Source organism: Haliotis cracherodii, unplaced genomic scaffold, assembly GCF_022045235.1.
Source record: "Haliotis cracherodii isolate W230 unplaced genomic scaffold, xgHalCrac1.p SCAF_7, whole genome shotgun sequence".
Taxonomy (NCBI): domain Eukaryota; kingdom Metazoa; phylum Mollusca; class Gastropoda; order Lepetellida; family Haliotidae; genus Haliotis; species Haliotis cracherodii.
In genome coordinates, this window is record NW_027266330.1 from 20230138 (window position 1) to 20249710 (window position 19573).

At 41.2% G+C, this 19573-nt stretch overlaps 1 protein-coding gene across 3 annotated transcripts in view; it reads left to right on the forward strand.

Annotated features, from left to right (window-relative positions):
* Positions 1-19573, forward strand: part of LOC139448042 (uncharacterized) — a 120949-nt gene that overhangs the window by 76796 nt on the left and 24580 nt on the right. The gene's annotated exons all lie outside the window — the stretch shown is intronic.

Consider the following 19573-nt stretch of genomic DNA (forward strand, 5'->3'; position numbering starts at 1 on the left):
GATTAATAAATAATCGGAAAGGGTGGAAACATGGTGATGGTTGGGAAGAACAATTATTTCTTGCGTGTAAAAAAAAAGGAATATGAAAAAGTTATCCCTTTGTAAATGATTAAATAATCTTTAATGCCCCTGTCTGAAATGTTGAAACCCATTTAACTGTAATAAGGTGCGGAAAAGTCACAATTCCTGATTAACAAATGATGGTTCAGAATAACTAGTCTTACATTACGTTCCCGAATGATCGTCCCTATTAGCATTATCCGGATTAAGTTGGACCCTTCATTAATTCTGTTAGAGGTGATACTTAGGACACATTGCAAACGATTTAAGGGATATGGCATTCTTCTTTATTCAACGTCTGATATACCAATGGAAAGAGAAACAATCACAAAACCAATACCCAGCCTAGACCATTTGTGCTTTATTCCTTAGTAGCAGAGCAAAGGTGTATTTCTCAAGTTCTCTACATCAGACCTATAGCAATCCCTGGCTATGACCGAATCCGCGCAGATCATTCAAGGTCACACACACACACACACACACACACACACACACACACACACACTCAAAATAAGGGCAGACTCAGGACTGATTGAACGGGGGACACTTCCTGCTGTGTCAGCCTTGTAACCGTTTGATAACGTTTGAATTGTGTTGGTCAAATCCAGTTTTTAAGTGTATGCTCTCTTTTGCCCGGTAGTTTACTTTGGATCAACGTGGCATCTGAAAGCTTTCTCGAATAGTTTCGCCAAATTTCTTCCTTAAACGTCTGGTCGTTCTTTGCAGAAGGAGATAAACCTCCGAGTTTTCTTGCATCACGATAGTCTGTGATTACACAGTAACCGAACGCCCGAGTTGAGCAAATGTTGCCACAGTGCTTAGGACAACAATTCCAAATCGCCCGACTACCTTAACTTTTCCAACTGTCTCACTTCAACGGAGGTTTTTTTTCTTCTAAATTCTCTCTTCCTTTCGGGCCCTGGCGGTCTCTCACAATTTAGACAACTGTCAAGAAATCTTCGTCTAATCGACTTGGTGGCCAGGATTGTTTCCTGGAGCGAACTACAGAGATCTGAGTTGAGGCCTTTGATCAAATTACGGTGTCGCCGGACCCGCAATAACACGTAAATTGCTGGAGTGTCAACAGATAGCCAAATGCGCTGTTGTTATCGAGGCATATAACATCGGTTCCTCCTGGTATTTTAGGAGGGGTGAAATGAGTTAGGAGAGTGAAGCAACATCAGCTCTATTGCATTATGAGCGACTGTAATTTCTCGCTGACATAAGAAGATGTATACTGTTTACCCAGCGACTGATTTGTATTCTAGTCCCAAGCTGATAAGCCCCAGATGGACACTCGTCTTTGACATTTTGTTGCTTCAGTGATCACTATCGGCGACGTCTGGACGCTGAGCCTACGTTGCGTAGGTTTCAACGACCCTGCGTCCTCTAATAAGTTTCGCAAACATATCATGTCGTTATTGTGTGGAAACAAACGGACGGAAAAGTGACCATGTTGAAAGTTGGTAGGGTAGTAGTGTTCGATTCAGGAATGGCGGCGGACTTTCATCGTTGATATAGGTATTGTAATTATGAACATAATTCAACAGTTGTAGGAATTTTAAATACTCAGTTTAATTTTTTTAAGCAGAATTGTATAATTTCGATTAGATAAATTACATTTTGTCGCATATATAGAAAATAATTCCATTGGATAATATATCGATGGCGTCTTTCCTAAAGCTTTAGCTGAATCACAAGATGCCATAAAAGATGTTAGTTTTTTTTATTGTCAGTCTGACAACCAACGAATCCGAGACATGTGACATGTTCCCATGACAACGCACGCCCTGACAACATTGCCATCAAATGAACCAACATTGCAATCAAATGAACGGCATGAGATGTTTTTTATCAAAACCCTTGTCCTCATAATCAGTTGAAATCTCGGTGGAATTATTTCCTTTCAAGTCGTATCACATGCAAATTGAGTGTGGCGAGATATGACAGTTGTTCAATCAACACATGTTATGGCGTACGAAGGCCATTGCCAAAGTCATATGTGGTACTTGCAGTTCAAAGGTTACAAACGCGGCCTTACAAAACTAACAAAATTGGGAATGTTTTGCTGAAACGAAATATGTCCAAAGTGCTTTGCATGCTGCTGATACTGCCGCTGGACGACGTCACATCCTTTTCATGTACCAGAAGAAAATGAAATTTTCGCTGAATCAATTCTGATTCATATAACAAGATACGAAATGGGGAGGTCGGTGCGTTTGTTGGACTATTTGTTCAACATATCTCCCTCACAATAGCAGCTTTAGATAAATCCTTCAAACGCAACTCTTCCAGAAATTCAGCCGCAGCATTGGGGGGGCCAGAGACTATCACATGGCGATGGCCGCACTGCTAAAAGTGCCTACACTGTCAATATAAACTTTATACCGTTATAGAGCTCTTCACGTGACAAGATCGTTTTATAAGATCATGAGACGAACGACGGGTCAACGTGACTTTCTCAATGACGTTTCGGGGCGGTCGGGTAGCCTAGTGGTTAAAGCGTTCGGTTTTAGTAATATTCAAGCAATATCACGGCGGGGGACACCAGAAATGTGATTCACGCATTGTACCCATGTCGGGAATTGACCCCGGGTTTTCGGCGTGGCGAGCGAACGCTTTAACCACTAGGCTACCCGACCGCCCCTCATTGCATATAACCTTAATATGGAGATCTAAGTGACTTTGGTGAAACGCACGAAATGATTTTACTGACAAACTGAGGATCATACTTTAGGCGAAGTTAGGACTTGAACCCAAAACCATAGGATCCTGAAAGTCCTAAGGGACGCAACTCTGCAGGGCGAATTGCGGTGCCTAATTAGAAGATTGGACCACCCGCACCTTAGCTCTATTTATAACACAGTGTGTCCCTCATCTGTGTTTGTTGTTATATTATCAATCGCGGTATGGTTAAGGTCAAAACTGAATTCCAGGGTAAAAAACCCATTCGTCAACAATCGTCCCTTTCCGTAACCTGCAAGAAGACTCGTCCCCCTATCGATGAATGATATGTGTGAAAATACGACAAACCAATCAGAATGCGCGTATGATTTCAAGTTCTTCGTCAAATAATCCCTCAGAAATATTTTTTGATTTTACATATGTCTTACATCTACAAATATACCCAAGACACAGTTAAATGTGTTCACTCATACTGTATAATTCCGCATGTCCCGATGTGCTTTAAATTGCATCTGAAATATATATAATATATGGGGAAATGTAAGTGAACCATTACGCAACGAGTTGACAGTTGTTTTATATGTATGCCCGTTTGCGCTAAGACGGAACCCGGTCGCAAAAATGGTCACGAGAGGGGCATGAGTCGCTATTCGGCTTGTCCCGGAATAACACGAGTTGGTCACGAATGTACAAAACCAAGTGGTTTCTCCTTCGGGAAGTGACTTTGTTCGGATTTGTCTCGGTTCAAATAAGCAGTGAATGGGTACACGATAGATTCAAATGAATATAAACCGTTGGGTTAGTAGTAGTAGTAGTACTAGTAGTAGTAGTAGTAGTAGTAGTAGTAGTAGTAGTAGTAGTAGTGATGGTGGTGATGGTAGTCGTCGTGGTGGTGATGTTTTTTATTACTATTTCGATAAATAAAAACATCTGGTAAGTCTCATTCTGGTAATATCGCAACCTTTGCTTGCTTTTGAACAACGTATCCACCAACTGAAAATTAATTATTTTTGGGTGACAGAATTTAACTATTTCCTAGGGCATTGCGTTCGCTTGCCACCTCACCGCACATATGTAGAAATTATCCCTCAGAGAGAGTGAATATGGGTTTATCGCTCCTTTGAACAGTATTTCAGTCCTAGCGTGGCGTGGGAGGAGAGCTCAAGGTGACGCAGGGCGTGGACTTCTGTGCAACCCACACGTACAGATACTGGCAGACTACAAGAATCATTGCATAGTCGCCCTTTATAGTTTGTTTATTTGTTTGTTTGTTGTTAAGGCCGCGCTGAGCAATATTTCAGCTGTATGGCGCGGTCTGCTAGTAATACTATCTGGATCAGATAACCAAGTGACTTACATCATGAGCATCGATCCATGCAATTGGAATACGATGACGTACGCGCGTGTATAAGTAAACATAAATTGAATATTTATGAAACCTTTAATAAATGCAACACACAAACCATAACACATTAGAAAAAAATAAAGATACATAATATAACAAAACTAATTTTAAAAAGTTAAATTATTCTCGTTCTAATATGTTAATCATACCACCATTGTCTATTTGAAGGACAATTTCATTAAGGCATACATGTATTTGAAAGTAACGGAATTTAAAAAGTCACAAGTTTCCCCTATAACACTAGGACAGGTTTGACCAAATCCTTGTCTCAGCAATGGGATATTCGTTATGCATGGGCCTTCTCTCAGTCATTTATCTTTTGCGAAACTGGGCGGTCTGGTATCCTAGTGGTTAAAGTTCGTCACGCCGAAGACCCGGGTTCGATTCCCCACATGGATACAATGTGTGAAGCTCTTTTCTGGTGTCCCCTGTCGTGATATTGCTGGAATATTGCTAAAACCATACTCACTCACTCACTTAGGCGAAACTATTATTTGCAATATTGTTAATGATCTTAATGGATCTAATATCGTGTGTCACATCATCGTCATCATCATCATCATCATCATCATCATAAAGAACCGTGAAAAGAAATAGGCTACACACTTATACATTCAAACACAGAAATTGACGAGAAACCTATATATCTTCATACCATAAAGTAATATGAAGTTTTAATTTCATATGCCTCACTTCTTTAATCGCATCATCATCATCATCATCATCGGAAAGAACCGTGAAAAGAAATGGGCTACACACTTATACATTCAAACACAGAAATTGACGAGAAACCTATATATCTTCATACCATAAAGGCATATGAAGTTTTAATTTCATATGCCTCACTTCTTTCATCGCTTAGGCAGTTTTCTGTTCCAAAACAGAAATCAATAGACATAGTTGAAGCATAAACCTTCGTAATGCTATTCGGGGCGACGGCCACATGTTGCCTCGTGGTTAAAGCGTTCGCCTGGGTTCCATTCCCGACATGGGTACAATGTGTGAAGCCCATTTCTGGTGTCCCCTGTCGTGATATTGCTGGAATATTGCTAAAGCGGCTTAAAACCATACTCACTCGCAATGCTATTCAGTATTATCTTCAAAACTAAAACCGTTTTATATAGCTCAAAATTCACAAATCCTAAGTTAAATTCCTATTTTATTTCAGCGGTTGTCCATTACGAAGCGTTTATCCTTTTAGTTCTTGCTCGTTGTGTGCTGATTGTTTGCTTCCGCGGTCCGACTCCGATCTCGCTTAGCGTCCGTTATCTTTGGCGGCGTCAAACGCCAGGAAATGTTTTTCATCATGCCTCGCCTGATACCTGTAAGCACTCCAATAAATAGGAACAAAAAACATATTCCATGGAACATTTTTTTTACCTCGCTTTAATTAAAAGTTCAAGTGAGTGAGAGTGATTGGATTGGTCTTAACAATGATTTAATAGTTTGTGAGCTATGTAACAGCGTGTCAGCTCGACGTCGAAGGAGGAAAACCTCCGTCCTTTACGTCGTGATTGTTGACAGTTGCGTTCTAGCGCGTCCCTGGCAACTTGGGTTGTTTACTCCCCGTGGAGCTGATAATGAAACTTGAGTGTACACTGCTCTGATCCATTGACTGGGTAATAATGTAGTGTTTTAGATGTGGATTTGGCGCATTATTATTATTATTAGTAGTAGTAGTAGTAGTAGTAGTAGTAGTAGTAGTATTTACAGATTAAAATGATAAATGCAGCACAGAGGGTTTGGGTTATCCTGGCACAGTCAGGCGGGTTAGGCTCAATATCAGCTCAGGGCCCTTGCCCCCTCTACACGCGGCCCAGACAGCGAATGGGACTTCCCCCAGGAAGTGCTGCCTGGTCAAACCCACCCAGAACTTTTCGGAGAATGTGAAGACTCCCCAACACTGCGGCCTTCTGCATTACCCAGATTGTCAGAAGGGCTGTATTCCTGGTAGCAAACCCGGGTACTCTCCCAATGTCAGTCAACAGATTGGGAGGTACCAAACCTAAGGCACCGAGAACAATGGGAAGTCGGACAACTTGGTACTTGGGATGCAAGCTTGACATTTCGAAAGCAAGGTCCGCAAATTTGCCATGTTTTTCCTCAATCTTGTCAATCACATTAGTGTCAAAGGGGACAGAAAATTCAATGATATAAATGATTTCATTGGATTTATCAGAAAGGACAAGATCAGGTTTGTTGGCCTGGATACGTCTGAGGCTGTAAATGGGCCTATTCCAAAGAATTTTGTGTTTATCATTTTCTATGACGCCCTCTACATATTCCGCGTCGTACCATGGGTGGACCTCTGTGTCAAAACCACAAGCATGGCGAAGGCGGTAATAAAATGATCATTCGTTTAAGATATCCACTGACAATGTGTTGGACAGTCTCATTAAATTCATTTCACAATCTACATTAAAAAATTTCATATTCACATTTTGATGCAAAATCACACATTGGCGGGGTTTCGAGTTGGAAGTGACTGGTCCTGAGCAGCAAACAGAAAGCCATCTGTTTCACTTTTCAGGCCAGACGACTTCATCCAAGTGAAGGACTCAGCAGGATTGTTGATCTTCTCAACACACTGCACATAAACTCGATGCAGTGGTCGTTTAGATAGCCTCTCCTTGATGATGATGATGATGATGATGATGATTGTTGTTGTTGTTGTTATTATTAAACATGACCGCCAATGAGTCATTGGGCCGATATTTTTTAGATATTAATGAGAAATAATCTCAATGGGTTTTTTGTAGCGTTGATATATCACTTGCTTTAAAATGCAGCAAATATGTCTGTCTAGCACTTCAGATGCAAAATTAACATACGAAAACAAAGTTAAGGTCGGGAAAAGGTTTTTGACGATCTGGTAATCTGAGAAACTCAATGTTTTAATGTGGCTTAATTTTTAGTTCCATGTTCGTGTATAGCAGAAGGCGCAATATGCTGTGTAATGAGGCGAATGTTTTGCGATAACCTACCGCTGGACATAGAGCTCGCGTTAACCCACGAATATGTATGTATCGTTCTTTGCATAAATGTTTGAATTTTATGCTACTTTTTTAGATTAGAGTCTGATGAATAAAGAATTATTATTTTACTTAAACAATCATAATACATTTTAAAGAAAGACTTTTATTATAACGACCGCAACATGTTTATATGAATATGGGGATAGTAAAATGACAAATCAGTGCGAAAAAGGTTCCATGGTGTATTTAAGTTCGGTGTGCAGCGAGTTTGTTCCTTACAGACATTTTCAATTCAGCATCGTCCTTATAAAAGCAATATTCTCCATCTAACGATACGTCATGGTCATTGGAACTAAACTGCGGTCAAAATACAGAACATATCATATTTCAATTCATATCTGATTAAAGACAAAACAGAAGAGTTAGAAAAAGTATCTCGTTACCAAAATCGTATCGTTTTCGATTACCCCAATCACCTGTTTTCGACCCCCAGCTCAAGCAAACCTCCACCCCCACTCGGGTCTCCGCCATTTCCGGTCATCAAATGCCAATTTCTGAACTTAATGTCTTTCACCACTTCGTCAAGACTGGATTAAATTGTTAGCGTCACCGAAACCGCGATGCTTGTTGTTGATTACTGGTATTGCCTCGGAGAACACATTTCCCAGATCCGATTGTCGTATTCGAGCAAGATTTATTATGGGGAAGAGCGATCATTCCAATATTTCCAGACTTTCTGGACTAATTCCGCTTGCCGTTTGACTTTAAATACAACCGGACAGAAATAATCTTCATGACCCGACTCTCTTAAGTGACAGTCGCTATATTTGGATATAGTTATCTTATACAGTAGATTAATGTATCCTTGTCTTGCTTCAGCATTCTTGTTTCTCACACTGCTCCGTTCTATCAGGCACTGGTGTGTTCTGTTATGCGCCCCTGTGTTATTTCAGGTGCTGCGATGTTGTTTCTGCCACTGGTATGCTGTTTCAGGTGCTGATACGTTGTATCTGCCCCTGATATGTTGTTTCTACCCCTGGCATGTTGTTTCTGCCCCTGGCATGTTGTTTCTGCCACTGGCATGTTGTTTCAGGTGCTGATACGTTGTTTCTGCCCCTGGTATGTTGTTTCTGCCCCTGGTATGTTGTTTCTGCCCCTGGCATGTTGTTTCTGCCACTGGTATGTTGTTACCACCACTGCTATGTTGTTTCTGCCCCTGGTATGTTGTTTCTACCACTGGTATGTTGTTTCTGCCCCTGGTATGTTGTTTCTACCACTGGTATGTTGTTTCTACCACTGGTATGTTGTTTCTGCCCCTGGTATGTTGTTTCTGCCCCTGGCATGTTGTTTCTGCCCCTGGCATGTTGTTTCTGCCCCTGGCATGTTGTTTCTGCCACTGGTATGTTGTTTCTGCCACTGGTATGTTGTTACCACCACTGCTATGTTGTTTCTGCCCCTGGTATGTTGTTTCTGCCCCTGGTATGTTGTTACCACCACTGCTATGTTGTTTCTGCCCCTGGTATGTTGTTTCTGCCCCTGGTATGTTGTTTCTACCCCTGGCATGTTGTTTCTGCCACTGGCATGTTGTTTCTGCCACTGGTATGTTGTTTCTGCCACTGGTATGTTGTTTCTGCCACTGGTATGTTGTTTCTGCCACTGGTATGTTGTTTCAGGTGCTGATACGTTGTTTCTGCCCCTGGCATGTTGTTTCTGCCCCTGGCATGTTGTTTCTGCCACTGGTATGTTGTTTCTGCCACTGGTATGTTGTTTCTGCCACTGGTATGTTGTTTCAGGTGCTGATACGTTGTTTCTGCCCCTGGTATGTTGTTACCACCACTGCTATGTTGTTTCTGCCCCTGGTATGTTGTTTCTGCCCCTGGTATGTTGTTTCTGCCCCTGGCATGTTGTTTCTGCCCCTGGCATGTTGTTTCTGCCACTGGTATGTTGTTTCTGCCACTGGTATGTTGTTTCTGCCACTGGTATGTTGTTTCAGGTGCTGATACGTTGTTTCTGCCCCTGGCATGTTGTTTCTGCCCCTGGCATGTTGTTTCTGCCACTGGTATGTTGTTTCTGCCACTGGTATGTTGTTTCTGCCACTGGTATGTTGTTTCTGCCACTGGTATGTTGTTTCAGGTGCTGATACGTTGTTTCTGCCCCTGGCATGTTGTTTCTGCCACTGGTATGTTGTTTCTGCCACTGGCATGTTGTTTCTGCCACTGGTATGTTGTTTCTGCCACTGGTATGTTGTTTCTGCCACTGGTATGTTGTTTCAGGTGCTGATACGTTGTTTCTGCCCCTGGTATGTTGTTACCACCACTGCTATGTTGTTTCTGCCCCTGGTATGTTGTTTCTGCCCCTGGCATGTTGTTTCTGCCCCTGGTATGTTGTTTCTACCACTGGTATGTTGTTTCTACCACTGGTATGTTGTTACCACCACTGGTATGTTGTTTCTACCACTGGCATGTTGTTTCTGCCCCTGGTATGTTGTTTCTGCCCCTGGCATGTTGTTTCTGCCCCTGGTATGTTGTTTCTGCCACTGGCATGTTGTTTCTGCCACTGGCATGTTGTTTCTGCCACTGGTATGTTGTTTTTGCCCCTGGCATGTTGTTTCTGCCACTGGTATGTTGTTTCTGCCACTGGTATGTTGTTTCTGCCACTGGCATGTTGTTTCTACCCCTGGCATGTTGTTTCTGCCACTGGTATGTTGTTTCTGCCACTGGTATGTTGTTTCTGCCCCTGGTACGTTGTTTCTGCCACTGGCATGTTGTTTCTGCCACTGGTATGTTGTTTCTGTCACTGGCATGTTGTTTCTGCCACTGGCATGTTGTTTCTGCCACTGGCATGTTGTTTCTGCCACTGGCATGTTGTTTCTGCCACTGGTATGTTGTTTCTGCCCCTGGCATGTTGTTTCTGCCACTGGCATGTTGTTTCTGCCACTGGTATGTTGTTTCTACCACTGGTATGTTGTTTCTACCCCTGGCATGTTGTTTCTACCCCTGGTATGTTGTTTCTACCACTGGCATGTTGTTTCTACCCCTGGTATGTTGTTTCTGCCACTGGTATGTTGTTTCAGACACTGGTATGTTGTTTCAGACACTGCGATGTTGTTTCTACCCCTGGCATGTTGTTTCTGCCCCTGGTATGTTGTTTCTGCCACTGGCATGTTGTTTCTGCCCCTGGCATGTTGTTTCTGCCACTGGTATGTTGTTTCAGACACTGCGATGTTGTTTCTGCCCCTGGCATGTTGTTTCTGCCACTGGTATGTTGTCTCTGCCACTGGTATGTTGTTTCTGCCCCTGGCATGTTGTTTCTGCCACTGGTATGTTGTTTCAGACACTGCGATGTTGTTTCTGCCCCTGGCATGTTGTTTCTTCCACTGGTATGTTGTCTCTGCCACTGGTATGTTGTTTCAGACACTGCGATGTTGTTTCTGCCACTGGTATGTTGTTTCTGCCACTGGCATGTTGTTTCTGCCACTGGTATGTTGTTTCTGCCCCTGGCATGTTGTTTCTGCCCCTGGCATGTTGTTTCTGCCCCTGGTATGTTGTTTCTGCCCCTGGCATGTTGTTTCTGCCCCTGGCATGTTGTTTCTGCCCCTGGCATGTTGTTTCTGCCACTGGTATGTTGTTACCACCACTGCTATGTTGTTTCTGCCCCTGGCATGTTGTTTCTGCCCCTGGCATGTTGTTTCTGCTATTGGTATGTTGTTTCTGCCACTGGTATGTTGTTTCTGCCCCTGGTATGTTGTTTCTGCCACTGGTATGTTGTTTCTGCTATTGGTATGTTGTTCAGGCACTAGTATGTTGTTACCACCACTGCTATGTTGTTTCTGCTATGGGTATGTTGTTCAGGCCCTGGTATGCTGTTTCTACCACTGGTATGTTGTTCAGGCACTGGTATGCTGGTTCTACCACTGGTATGTTGTTCAGGCCCTGGTATGCTGGTTCTACCACTGGTATGTTGTTCAGGCACTGGTATGCTGGTTCTACCACTGGTATGTTGTTCAGGCACTGGTATGCTGGTTCTACCACTGGTATGTTGTTCAGGCACTGGTATGCTGGTTCTACCACTGGTATGTTGTTCAGGCACTGGTATGCTGGTTCTACCACTGGTATGTTGTTCAGGCACTGGTATGCTGGTTCTACCACTGGTATGTTGTTCAGGCACTGGTATGCTGGTTCTACCACTGGTATGTTGTTCAGGCACTGGTATGTTGTTTCTGCCCGTGGTATGTTGTTTAGGCACTGGTATGTTGTTTCTGCCCGTGGTATGTTGTTCAGGCACTGGTATGTTGTTTCAGTTGCTGATACGTTGTTTCTGTCCGTGGCATGTTGTTTCTGCCACTGCTATGTTGTTTCAGGTGCCGATACGTTTTTTTCTGGCACTGTTGCGTTCTATAGTCCTCGCCGCATTAAATAAAATCACGAAATATCGCGATGATTCATCAACGAAAATAGCTGCATGTGTGCTAATAATTATGAAGTGAAAACAAGCCATTCATCCGATGAAGAATATTACTTACAGTAATAACAAAAAATTCACAATGCGCTTTTCAAGAAATGTTCAAGTTGCTAGCGATAAACAACATGATTGAGTTTTGATCACGTGGTTACAATCCGGGTTAAAATTCACAGTCAGGTGACTGCGCGCTGTTATATTGACCAGTGGTCAATAGCGCTGTAAAAAGTACATCCGCACGTCAGTTTCTTTCAGTTTGTGGTGGTAATGTACGCACACGCTGCTAATATGGTCGCTCGTAGTCCCCTACCGATCCCCAGTCGGAAAATCAGTCACCAGACATTTCAATTATGAGTTACTCCCCTTGGTTTAATTTTAACTAAACAAATCATTCGTCACCACTCGCCCCTTTCCGTAACTTGCAAGAAGACTTGTCCCCCTATCGATGAATGATATGTGCGAAAATACGACAAACCAATCAGAATGCGCGTATGATTTCAAGTTCTTCGTCAAAGAATCTCTCAGAAATAATTTATGATTTTACATATGTCTGGCATCTAAAAATATACCAAAGACACAGTTAAATGTGTTCAACCATACGGTATAATCCCGCATGTCCCTATGTGCTTTAAATTACATCTGAAATATATATGATATATGGTGAAATATATGTGAACCATTACGCAACGAATTGACAATTGTTTTAGGTATGCCCGTTTGCGCTAAGACGGAACCCGGTCGCAAAAATGGCCATGAGCGGGTCACTAGTCGCTTTTCGGCTTGTCCCGGAATAACACGAGTTGGTCACGAATGTAAACAAATATGTCAAGCTACACTGCTGAACTTAATATATAAGGTATATATTATGATCGTGTAAACATATTCTATTGACATACCAAAATAGGATTGGACAAAGGGGATCCACTTATGAGATCCCCTCCTTACACTGACATCAATGAAAAGTTGCACGTTTGGCTTTATAACATCAATATCAAATATGTGCAAATATGTACAATGTGAGGTGCAATTAATATTTGCACAATTTGACAGCTATAACACTGTTGATACAGCAGAGGGCGTGACTATCTTATAAATACAAACAGACTAAATAAAAACATCACCTGTTGGACAATGATAATAAACACATCAATTGATACAGCAATACATCAATTGATACAGCAACATGGGCGTTTATCTGTGTAATTACAGTATAAGATATGGTTGCTGGAATCGGATAGTTGCTTGAATGTAGTTTTGAACAGACTTAAAAGTCGAAATGTTGGTATCATATGATAAATGTGACTTTTGGAGCATTAAACTGTGCGCAGAACATTTGATATTCTTATCTTCTATTTTCACTGGACTGGAACGTGTATTCTGTTTAATTTAGTTAAGACTAACTACGTGACGACACAACGGCTTAGTCTGACATATTGAACGCTCCCCTGAGAACGAACATATTGCTCTATTGTTAACATGGGGCGGACATGTTTGATATATCAAACAGTCGCCCGTTGTACCGGACACTCGCCGGCTATTATTGAACACCGCCTAATTAACTGGACATACCCTTGGTATATTGAAGTGATATATTGAACCTACCTAATACTTTAATCCCTTAAAATAACACTTCTAACACAACACACATCAAAGGAATTTTACCGAATTCTCAAAGGTCTACATTTCGTGGGAATGCACCCTTAATATACGCAATGCTTTACAGTAAAATACGTTTATAACGAACACGCCTATAACGAACTGACGTATATTACGAAAAATTTTTGGTCCCGCCCATTTGCCGTATCGATGGTGTATATATGTTTATATGGTCCATTTGAGTTCGTAATAACCGTAGTTTACTGCATTAGCTAAATGAAAGAAACTTTTTCTTTTAAAAAATATCTCTATTGCCCAAAAATGTATACTACTGTCTTCTCAAATTTTGAACTAGTCGCCAAACCTTGTCCATTGAAACCGGCCTCCGCCGCAACATTCCGAGGGTGTAAAGAGTGTTTTAATTATGTAAATCATCTCGTAAATTGATGATTAATTTAAAGAATCTTTCCAATTTTAATAATGTACTGTTTAAACATAATCTCCGGCCCTGTCATCTTCCTTTCATTACTCACTGGGTGTATATAAGTATGTATGCTCATGTGCCCCTGTTGATGGGGTTTTGAGTAATAAATTAAATTAAATTTAATTTAATTGATAGGGTTTGTTGTTTCTGTGTTGTTAAACAATCAGTCATCAGTAACGAGAGATGTATTGTAATGTTTATGGCCTAAATCTTTAATAGGTCTACGCTTTCTCGGATTGCAAGGATAGTTTTCAGATTTAATCGCCAGGGGCAAGGTGAAGTCATCAGACTTTAAGTCTATATATCACTGTCAGAGCTGGGGGCTCAGTTGGGGGAGAAAAAGGCTACATATTGTCATTAATCATGTACACTGTCTACGAGCTTCACACATTGCCCCTAACGTTGACTTGATTGGCGACATGGTGCGTCTAACCAACATGTATAAAATTCAATAAAAAATAAATGTATTCCGTGGTATTTTCATCTACTGATTATATTGGGAAGGTATGTTTGTGTGAGAGTGTTTTTGTGTGTGCATATGCGCGCGTGCTTGTATGTGTGTTTGAGTGCGTGCGTGTATGTTTGTGTGCGCGTGTTTTTGCGTGTGAGCGAGCGAGTGCGTGCGTGGGTATTTGTGTGCGTGCGTGTGTGTATGTTTGTGTGCGCGCGTTTGTGTGTGTGTATGCGAGCGCGTGCCTGTGTGTGTGTGTGCATGCGTGTGTGTTTGTGAGTGTGTGTATGTTTATGTGCGCGCGTGTTTGTGTGTGTGTGTGCGAGCGAGCGCGTGCGTGCGTGCGTGCGTGCGTGCGTGCGTGCGTGCGTGAGTGTGTGTGTGTATGCGCGCGCGTGTTTGTGTGTGTGCGAGCGCGTGCGTGCGAGCGTGCGTGCTTGAGTGCGTGTGTTTAGGCAGGGTAGTGTCTGGAAATTAAGAAGAAACTGTCCTCAGTGTTTACCAATGAAACTTGGCTCCTGCTTACAAAAAACAGGTATATATCTAACCTCATTATTATTATTTGTAAATGGTCACCTTCTTCCCGTCGACCCCCCCCCCCCCCCCCCCTCCACACACACACACACACATTCCCTCACATGAAGCTGACACACCGCGATATAACTGCAACGCTGTTCTAAGCGGCGTTAAACCTAATTTACAGAGACACAATCAAGACATTACGTTTGCTCCGACAATCAATCGCTGACCTTTGTTCAAATCTGTGAGACCCTGACACATCCTTGTCGTTTAACCAGCTATACGAGCTAGGAAGTTCATATAAAAGAGACCATGCCGTCAAATGACTAGCGGTCATGTAGCATCTCTTTACCATCGCAACGTGCCCACATTGTCGCAGCAAATACCAGTAATTTCACTCAAAGTATAGTCTACGGCAAAGGGTGTATTGATGATTATCTTGCACTTTTATCGTCTTACCGTTGATTTAATCTCGGCTAGCCGGTGTTTTGCCAACAACTGTAATTGTTGTCATTATGTAGTTTTCTAACAAGTTGGTTAAATCCGCTTGACCTTCAAGGGTATCGCTAGGAAAGACGGTTAAGGCTTGCATAAGGTCATTTTTTCCTTTGCTGATTAGAGTTTTTAAGGTGGTTTTCAAGTTGTGAACGATACTTCCAGGGTTTGCTCAAGTGGGTTTTATATTGATGTCTCTCTGGCAAGGCCTGAACACGATACATTTACCGCGCAATGAAGTATCATCGTAAACGCTCGTATCTGCATGGATTTAATGGTGATGGCTGCCCTCTTGAAATAGAACAGATGGGGGTTATTGCTTCAAATTAACCCATCAAACAATATAATTGGATGGTCACAAATGTCATGTATGTACTTATACGTCACGTACGTCACAGAAAGCAGTGTGGGTTTGGTCCACAGTTGGAGACTGCGTGAATTTCTCCCCCAAACCTTGGCGTAGTGGCGGTGGATTGGGTTGGGGAGATGGGCGGTGGACGGGATGGTGGCACTGTTTGTTTTAAATTAAAAAGGATGTGTGAGTGTATGTGTGTGTGTGTGTGTGTGTGGGGGGGGGGGGGGGGGGTGTGGACTTAGAATAATACTTATCATTCGGGAATCAGTTAGTTTTTATACGTCTATTAATACTTGTCATTTTTATTTAAACGTGTCACTAAAGAACTCACTTATAATTTTCTATACGTTAATATGATTAGTATGCTTTAAAACAGTGGTTGGGTTTGGGTGGGTGCGTAGAATGATGAGTTGTGTCAGTGTGCGTGAGTGCGTGCGTGCGTGCGTGCGTGCGTGTGTAGTTTAACGACGTACTCATTATTACCCCTGCTATATGACGCCAGTTTGTTAATATACAAACTGGAATAGAAAATCCAGTGATTGATATTATGAGCATCGACCCACGTCGGGCTACGTTGATACGCTATCGACCTCGTCACCAAGCCTGACCACTGATCCATTGTATCTCCTCTTATAACCATCATAGCGTTCCTAGGATCAGCTCTAACCCGATCCCACGGGTGGGTGGTCTTGAACACATTGTACGTTCTTGTTAAGAACATGTACATTCATATCCCATGTCAATGATATTTTGAAATTCTGTCGATGTTGATGATGTTATTGATGATGATGTTTGTTGCCTTGTTACAATACAATGTAATGTTATCAACGGCATCTTGTGACCGGCATTGACCACACGGTGTTAAAGTACTGACTGACCATTTGGCCAAATATATATACGTATGATGAGGTGGGTGAAAAAAATATTTTTTATTTTTTCACTTGTCGAAACAAATTTTAATCTAAATATGGTTAAGTGTGACAAAGTGCTATTTTTTGTCTCAACAACTAACATTTTCCTTGCTTTGTGAACTTATTTGTCTGTTATGTGACGTCACTAAAAATATATATTATCAATGCCATCATTAAGGAGCGTATCTGGTTTGGTATTTTCTAGAAACACCTATAAGGATATCGCCTTAACATTCGAATTCAGACTTAATAACATACTATGACAGTTAAAATGATCAAATAACTAGATCCATTTATCTACATGTCGTGACAAAACGTGTACCAACTTTACATTTCCTTATTAATTCCAAGACAAAACTGTATTTCGTTTTTGTTGATTAATGTGACTGACACTAGCAATAAAAGCGAGTTGGCGCAGCATAGACCGCGTACTATTCGGGATTTCTGTGATCCGGGTATCCACGAAATACAAACAGTAACAAAAGCAACAATTCTTTCGGGAGAATTGTCAGAGATCAGATCCCCTTTGATTCCCTATTTGACCACATTAATCAAATTCCCTAGCTTTAAACACACGCTTTTTGCGTAAACGTTCAACGTTTTCTAACGCTATCGACAAGCAAGGGAGATATAGGTATACCCCAAGATAATGTACATCATTTGATTGTACCCTCAGCTGTATAATGTACAACAAGGCGTTGTGTACTTGGCGACACCACGCGTCCTTTAATCAGTTTAAGTGCCGATCGCTGTACAATGCAGACATTTCATCTTATTACATCGGTAATAAGTATCGCAACGGTTGAGCGTTACCGACGCTCTAAAAGAGTTCTATTGGATATGTCAGTCTTTCTACAAACATTCAATCCCATCCAGAATCCTTTTCATTGCTATAAAAGACCCGTTTTTACGTGGAATAGTTCAGGAATCTGAAGGAATTTGACATTTCCCGTGTTAGAGTACCAACCATTGTGTTGATCAGGAGCTTCAATAATTGTTTCTGTCAGAGGGCTGGTTATTTTAAATAGAATTTGTTCTGGATACCTGGCAACACTTCCGATGTAACAAACGAGCTTAAAAGTATATGGGTTAGTTGTATAGAGCATGCGAATATGAGGTTCCAAATCAATACACCAGATATTAAATATGATTGGATTGATTTTATTAAACATAGTTTTACACACACTGACTGAAAAAGAAGGAATTTGGTTTTTTAAAACTTAAATGTTCGCTCGTAAACGTTACTAAAATAGTTGAATTTTAATTAATATAAGAGGGGAAATGGACATTGCGCAATGAAATACATTTCATATCACGACGTAAAGTTGCCTAGTGATAACAAGTGATTACATTAATGTGAAAATACAGTTGGTTATTTTTTACGGTAGGGAAATAGCATCTTTCAAGCTGATATCACACTACACAGAAGCACAATGATGGATCAAGTTATATGTAATATCAAAGATGAAGTCATTCATGTTCGAGTTGGCCTAATCTCTCACAGACACCAGGGTAACTCTATGAAAGCGAAGTGAGAAAATACATTCCGAGTTGTTCCGAGTTTGATGTGGCCACGAACGGTGGGGCCGTGGGTTGACGTGAGTATAAACATATACACGAAATATCCCAAATTCGGATTTAAAGGAATTAATGTTATCAACTTGATAAAGTTATGACCTAGCCTAAACTATAAAGATTCTATTTATCCAGCGTGTTGTGATGACGACATTAGCATGATCGCATGGCACACAGGCCTAACGATAGTTTTACTTCGCGAGTGACACGATCACAAATGATACAAGTCATTGTGTAGAAAGTTACTTTGAGACAACCGTAGCTTCGAGGATAGGAGAGTTGAATGTACTTCGTTATTGTGACATTCCATGGCTTCTCAATAATACAGCGTCATTAAGACACCATGCTAGAAAATATAATATGAGAAAATAATCCCATCTTCTCAATCTTAGAGACCATGAACTACGAAAAAATGACACATCTAATCCCAGTTGTTTGATTACGATCCAATCATTATTAATAATTCATTATACGCAATATGTTTAGTCGAAATGCCTCTTTCATTTTAATGAAATGTTTTCCCTTTTTTTAATTTTATTTGAATGTTTCCTTAATAATGGATTGTGACGGGAATCTAAATTCCAAGTAGGCATCTGCATACTTCTAATCTGATTAAAGTATTTCTTCATTCCGATGTGATGTCTGTCAGCGTGATGATCTAAGGACACATCCATAGAAGTTCACGCCGGGAGAATCCTGACAGTCCAACCTTGAGCCAATCAGATGTCAGTCTTCTAAATCGTCATCATGACTTTCCAATCTTTGTTCGGAAAGTAGGGTTTTCGAAAAAAGAAAACCACACAGAACATCAAAATTCTTTCGTTGGTTTTCCTTTTCGGTATAAAGGCAATGGGGTTCAGAAACGACAGGGTATAGAAATATCCGCAACGATATAATCGCGCGGACTTATTTATATACATTCGGAACTTTATATCGCTTTCGAACTCGACTATGCTGGTCGTTACTGCTTCGCGCACTCGCCCTGCAATTTAGAAGCCACGACGCTGATTGGCTGATTAGAGAGGTCAACTGACGTGGCCCTCCACTGCGGCAAGCTAAAACCTCCACGCAGAGCGACACCGTATCGGAGTTAAGGATCGGTACACTCCCAGCCTTAACGTGAGACTGATAAGTGGTCGTGTGGCAGATGTTGATGTATTGAAAAAACAACTTCAAGTACATGAAATGTGCTGCCATACTATGTTTGTGATTGCTTTTGCAACGACATTTAAGCTCGCTATGATCAAAGAGATGCTTCGACTGAGATCATCAGTATGTAAATACAATCTAGATTATCAATACACCCATAACGACTTACACTTTTTTACAGATCTACCGATCTTAAAAATGAAACTTCAGAAGGAAATATATATCACAATGAAGAAAATATATATCAGAATAGCAAGTTCTTTTATTTATTTTTTCGGCCGATGGTAACAATCGCTTTGACAATAAAAAGAAGCCAAGTGATTATACAGTATTAAAGCAACGAAACGTCTTATTTTTTATGACCTTGTCAGATGAATCCAAGTTAAACTTTCAGATGATTAAAAAAATCCCGAATAATGCATTTCATTTTTAAATTTTTGAGTTACAGACTTAAT